The sequence below is a fragment of the Drosophila melanogaster genome, chromosome 2L, assembly GCF_000001215.4.
Source record: "Drosophila melanogaster chromosome 2L".
NCBI classification, from domain to species: Eukaryota; Metazoa; Arthropoda; class Insecta; order Diptera; family Drosophilidae; genus Drosophila; species Drosophila melanogaster.
The window spans coordinates 18,893,250-18,899,563 of record NT_033779.5 but is presented as its reverse complement, the minus strand read 5'-3'; the positions used below and the strand labels follow the sequence as shown (position 1 = coordinate 18,899,563).

Genomic DNA, 6,314 nt, shown 5'->3' with positions numbered 1-6,314 from the left:
AAACAATAATTGAACATGCACGCAAAGAAATTAATGAGTTTCATTAGCCACCTACTTATTGAAAAACTTAATAGGATGTATATAAATGTCATAAGAATTCAGGAACTGAATCAATTCCTCAGAATATGAACTCATTGAAAATATGTGCTTCGAGAGTGCACTTAAATTTCTTTGCGTGTATGAGCGGAAAGGAAATCGCATTGTAGTGCACAATCAGGGGGATACAAGGAGCCGTGTAGGCCGTGAAATGCGTGGCATTTTAAAAGGTTCCACATTTTGGGGGTCAAAAAGTCGGGGGCTAATTGCATTGATTAGCTGACGGAGCGTTTTGCCGCGCATCAAAGTCGCCTTCGCGGCCAGGAGAAATGATGGGGCAACGGTGGGTTAAGGCGGGGTACTGAGGCAAGTCAGCTGTCACTCAAGTGGCGACATGTTTACTTGGTTGGCAGTCAAAAACGGAAAAAATAAAAAACCCTTGTTGCCCCTTTGAAGCCACAAAACCAAAGCCAAAAAAAAAAAAAAAAAAAAAAAACGAGAAACGAGAAAAAATCCATAGAAAGAAAGAAGAAACCAAGCCGAAAAATACGGAAACGTTTGAGCCATGCCGCAAATGAAAGGAAAACATTTTGTTGTTTGCATTCATATTTCAATATTTTCCTCTCATGGTTATTGGGTGGTGTGAGATGTTATTAGAAGATGCTTGAATTCCAATCTACCGAGCGATCGATCGGTGGAGTAAAAAGAGCGGTGATCAAAGGTGAGCGACTCCGGAGGGTCGACGGTCGATGGGCAGTCGCCTAATGCCGCTGGCGATGCCAAATTGACATAATGTGGCGTTTAACAAATTCCCAAACAATGCACATCCATCAAAGATCCAACGGTCAGGATCAGGGCTGCACAAGTGACCAGGGGACTATAAAGATATTGAAGATTGCATTCAAAAGATATTATTCTCAAGGGAGGAAGTGTAAATGAAATATTATTGGGATACTTTGGTATATCGAATTAGAATGAAGAGATGCGATTTTGTATATTTGCATACCAAAACCAATCAATCTTAATAGATGATTCGTTGCTGTACATGCGCTTTAATATATTCCCATCACGTAATGCTCTACATACATTCCCCAGCCCTAATCCTCTCTGAAATTCCCCTCCAATTGAGTCGTATCTGAAGAGGCGGCCAAAGGCGTATCTTTTTGGAGGGGCAGCTGCATTGGCGATCGGCGTTCGATCGCCGCGTTGGATAAACCGCAGCCAAAGCCGAAAAAGGTGTAGAAAAAGTAAATGACATAATGCAGCATCATCACGGATGGATGGATGGTTGGATGGATGGATGGATAGATTGAGGGCTGATCTTTGGATCGGCAGACAGGGCATTAGGCTAATCGGATGGCCGGTGGGTCACCCAGACAGATATTGTAACACCAGAGAGATAAGACCCGAGGAACAAAAAGTGCCGCCCTTTGTCGCCATCGCAACGCTTTTCACGCCTCCGCCAGCCTCCAGATGTGTTCCTCCCCCCCTAAAACCGAATCTGAATCGGAATCTCTATCTGTATCTGCATGTGGACGAGCATCTTTGTATCTCCGCATCTCGGCGTTCCACTGTGTGTGTTTGCCCAGAGATGCGTTAAACGGGGAATAAGCCGCTTTTGTAGTAAGCATGAGCGCCTTAAAGAGACCTGAGCTCAGGTAAACCTGTTAGAGTTTAGTGTACGAAGGCCACAAAATGGCCGAGAGCGTCGCTGTAAATTCGATTTGCATTTGGGCCAAGGGAAATCCGCCAGTGCCCGTGGCCTAATGCGTTAATCACTTTTCGAAAGCGTCAATTGAATGTCGCGTGGCAGGAACTCGGCAATTTTGATTGAGGGGACGAGATGAGATCGAAATCAACTACGAAAATCAACTGCTCTAATAAATTGTCGCCCGAATGACTTGTGTGGCATGGGAGAGTGGGAGTTCCTTGGGGTGACGCCTTACACTTGTCCCTCAATTCGATCCAAGCCGCCATCCGAGAAACCACCCATCTGCATCCATCCGCTGGCGAATGGCCGCCACGTGTGCTGGACAATTGTTGTTTATACTAACAATTTGTGAGGCAGGAAGATGAACATTTAGCTGGATAACCCAATCCTCTTGCCACGCCTGATTGCCCGCCAATGTGGCCTATTGTTTTGCTACTTTTCCCCCTTCCCACCGACCAAGTCACGTGGATCCTGCACGTGCCGCTGGCCACCGATGACGATGACTGCGACGATGATGACTCCGCCTCGATTCAACTCCCCCGGGGAGACACTTCCACTCCGCATCCACATCCACTTGGTCTTCGGCGGTTCGGTGGTTGTTGTCCCTGCTACGCTTCATTCCGTTTCATTATGAGGCACGTGTGCCTTAACTTCCTCATTGAAACACTTGGAAAAAATGTGTGCACCTACTAATAGTGATATAAGAGTTAGAAGCACGATAATAGTAATTAATTTAAATTTAAATTAAAATAGAAAATTCAATCGTTTTTTTTTCCAATGCATAACGTGATATTAACTTTTCCATAGTTTGCAAACTTTTAGGCACCTTGTTCTTCCTTACATTAAAATAAGCTTTTTCAATTTTTTTCGAAATCATTTAAAAACAAGTGATTATCCATTAAAAATGATTTTGTTTGAAAAATATTTTTGTTTTTTTTAAGCTAAGATACTATTTATATATATTGGCGTAAAACACGTTTCCATAATGTTCTCTACCATTTGAAAAAAATAGAGCTTTAATTTTTTGCAAGTGTATAGACTGCCTTTCCCACTTCCGTAACGCTCTTTTTTGGCGTGTTGTTTTTTTCTTCGCCGGTTAACTTGCAAGCGTTGATCCTTTGACTTTTGTGCTCAACACTTTCGCTTCACTCCAAGGATTCGCAATCGCCCGAGGCCTGGGAAATTGTTTTCGTCCATATTGCGCGTTTTTGTCACGCTGCGTGTCCGGCGCGTGCACCACTCCCTCCGCCGCCCACCGCTTTCCCGAGCCCCACCCCATTTTCCGACCTCCCCACCCCCACCTCTACCGTTTTTTATGCGGGGCGTGTAGTGTGGCTAATATTTTCCTGCCGGGCAATCGCATGGCAGAAATTTACTCATTACCATCTGCGGGAGGTGTTGCATGGATGGATGGTGGATGGGATGTTAGGGGTTTTGGGACACATGCGGTGCACTTGCAGCGGTGGCCAATGTTTATGATGATTGAATGGGAGGTTTGCAACTCGAGCCCGGGTCACAGGTTGCCTGGGAAAATGGTTGATGGGAATTACCAAGGATGGAAATTGCTCGGGGGAAGAATAAACGAAATTTGGCCAGCTCATGGACAATGTTTCTATTATGAGTGTGGATGACTTTTTGATTTCGTGAAAGTCACTTTTGATAGAACATAAATTCGCTTTAACTTTGCGCAACGAAAATAATTACAATTAGGGGTTGGGAAAAACAGCAGGGTACATTTTGAGGTAATTGTTAAAAGTTGGTGAGAATTTCCAAAGACCAGAAAATGTTTGTTCCCTCTAAAAATTCTACAATTCCAATTCTTGATTCCTAGTCAGAGAGAATTAAATATTTGAGATAATATTATATATGTATACTTACCTCTGTTAATTCACATTTGCAATCAGATAAATGTAGCCCAAGTGTAATATGAAGTATCATATTTAATAGAAATTTTCCCAGATATCTGTTTGAGCAATTAGGGCCACGACAACTCCTTTTAAAGCTGAAATAAAAGATCAATTTCAAATCACTCAACTAACCCAGCCAAAGTCACGCGAAGACAATGACACAACCATGGACAACCATTGAGAAAACCTTTTGAGGGCAAGGTAGCAGTTATTAGCCAGGACCAACCCCTACCACTTACCCTTCCTCGGATTTTGGCAGGACCATAAACTGGGAACAGGAAACACAGGCACTTCCTAGACGGGTGATTTATAACTGATTACGCCTGGAGAGACACGCGGACAACAGGTCAGGTAGGGAATCGGCCAGGAGGTACACCATTATAGGGGCTGGCATTCCACAGCCATGACGCAACCGAGAAGCCAAACGAAGAAGAAGATGCGACCGCTGGACAGGCAATCCTCTCCAGGAGAGGTAATGAAGTGGGTGCGCTTCTCTGCTGACGCCGCCGGCTTATTGCGGTTGACGTTGACGGCGACGCGGTGGGCGATCATTAAGCGATCGTTCCACGGTCAGTTGCTCTCTTTCCTTACACGGTGAAAAATAGTCCAGGCACTTAAGCCCACGAATGATGGGCTGGGTAGTAAATTGATCCCATAAATCATCTAATGTTTGTGAACATGGAAATAGTATATATTGTTAATATGTAAATATTTTATAGATGAAATAGAGACATAAAAATAATTACCTTTATGATTTCGTACCTACGATTTTGTTATGTAATAGTGTGCATCTTCATACTTCTTTTTTCCCTCAGTGCATCATCTCTTACCCCCTCTCCTTGCGTATACCATTGCTTGTCGCGCCGCATTGATTGTGACCAATAAATACGCAATTGATTTCGGGCTTCTGGTATTGCATGGTCGTTCTGGGCCGCAGTCTGGAGTCTGGAACTCAAATTCAGGCCGGAATCCAGGTAGGGCAGCGACGACTCGTCTCTTATCAGTTCGGGACGCGAATTCCTGACGTGCGGACAACCTTAAGCGTTCCTTAAGCACATTAGAGGCCAGCGACGGCGGCAGAATCGGAATGGGAATCGGAGACGAGATCGGTGTCCATGGAGTTGGATATATGTGCGAGTGTATGGCTGGGGACACCGATCCGAGGTCGCGTCTTTATGATTTATGGCGTACATGAGCGATCGCTGCTGGCAGTCAGTCTCGCACTCTTATCGACAGCTCACTGTAAGCAGCTTAGCCCGACGCATTTCTCCTTCAAACTGAGAAGGGCCAAAGCTACCGCTCAAAAATCAAACTGATGGGTATTTGGTGTAACATTAAATACTTTCAGTGGTTGCTTAAATACAAAATGAAACTTAAAATGTAAGTTAAATTGCAAGGAAATGAGGTAGTTTTTATGGTTTGAGCATTTTGCACAAAGGGTTCAAAAACTTCTCCCTTGAAAAGCTACGCCTTAGAAACTTCTAGTAGAATTGAAAATACCACTCGACGGCGTAAGAAAAACTACGAATTGGAAGTACGGAAAAACTGTGTATTTTCCTGCGGCTTTTCCGCAAAAGCGTGCATAAATTGTCTGCGGCAAGCGTCGAAGGAGCAGAGCAACAACATCAGTGACTTGTAAGCGCATATGAATAAATTATTGAGGCTCACACACACACTTAAACACAAACACACCGACACAGTGCGTGCAAAAAGCAGAGACTCCTTTGAAGTCGTGTTTCCCTTTCTGTGGGCGAGTGCCATATGGTGGCTATTTTTGGTGATTAAGCAGATGATACTCGGGGTGCATAAAAACCGGGCAACAACCAAAAACCGGCGACCCAAGTCCAAGTTCGTGTGTGCAGCAAAAAGTTCATCGTCATTTCAACGACTAGGATCATAAATTTACTAACCCCAGAGCTGAAATACCAGAGCCCAACCCAAAGGAAAGTCCCTGTAACTGCCAGAGTTTAGTTCGAGTGGAGTTCCATTCCAAGTACTCCATTCCGGAGTACGGCAAGTACGAAGGCTCGAAATGGCTGCGAATGACTTGAAATGGGAATGTGGAAAAAATGCGCAGGAAAAACCAGGCAGAGAGGAAATCAGTAAGGCACAAACGTGAACTGAAACAAAACGAACCCCTGAAAAGTTAAGACACTTTAATGGCAGTTCTAATGCTTAGCTTCCTAAGGGCTTTCCCCGTGCGATGTGTGTGAAAAGTTTCTTTAGCAGGGAAAGTGTCTGAGATCGTTTGGCGAACTTGTTCTGAGGATTTTCTCGGTGATTCATAATGAAATGGCTGCGTGTATGTAGAGAAACATCGTTGTCGAAAAGTTCATTGAAATGGGAATAGAATAAAGTGTGTGAAAATATCTCGCAAAAAGTTTGGCTTCGTTTTATTGTCGCTTTTAAAGCTATTTCAAAATATGTTTGATTTAATATACAGAAACAAGATAGGAAGCTTCTGCAAATCTTCTTAAATGTATTCGAAATTTTCCTCTACTTGTGATAAGTAATATTTTTATTTCAATAATTTTGCAGCTTAAGTGAGATCTCCAAACAATAAAAACTGCAATTGAATTGCTTCGATTTCAGTGGTTAAATTTAGCCGGCTTGTGTTACCTTTTCAAACCAAATAGCAGCTGCCGGCGAGTATCTTCAGT

At 43.6% G+C, this 6,314-nt stretch overlaps 1 long non-coding RNA gene across 1 annotated transcript; it reads right to left on the bottom strand.

Annotated features, from left to right (window-relative positions):
• Positions 1 to 2,765: 2,765 nt before the first annotated feature.
• Positions 2,766 to 5,953, bottom strand: lncRNA:CR44737 (long non-coding RNA:CR44737). Its single transcript, NR_124371.1, has 3 exons — positions 4,417 to 5,953; positions 3,955 to 4,317; positions 2,766 to 3,271 (listed from the first exon to the last, which is right to left on the bottom strand). It is a non-coding gene; the product is annotated as a long non-coding RNA:CR44737 (long non-coding RNA).
• Between the last annotated feature and the right edge of the window lie 361 nt (positions 5,954 to 6,314).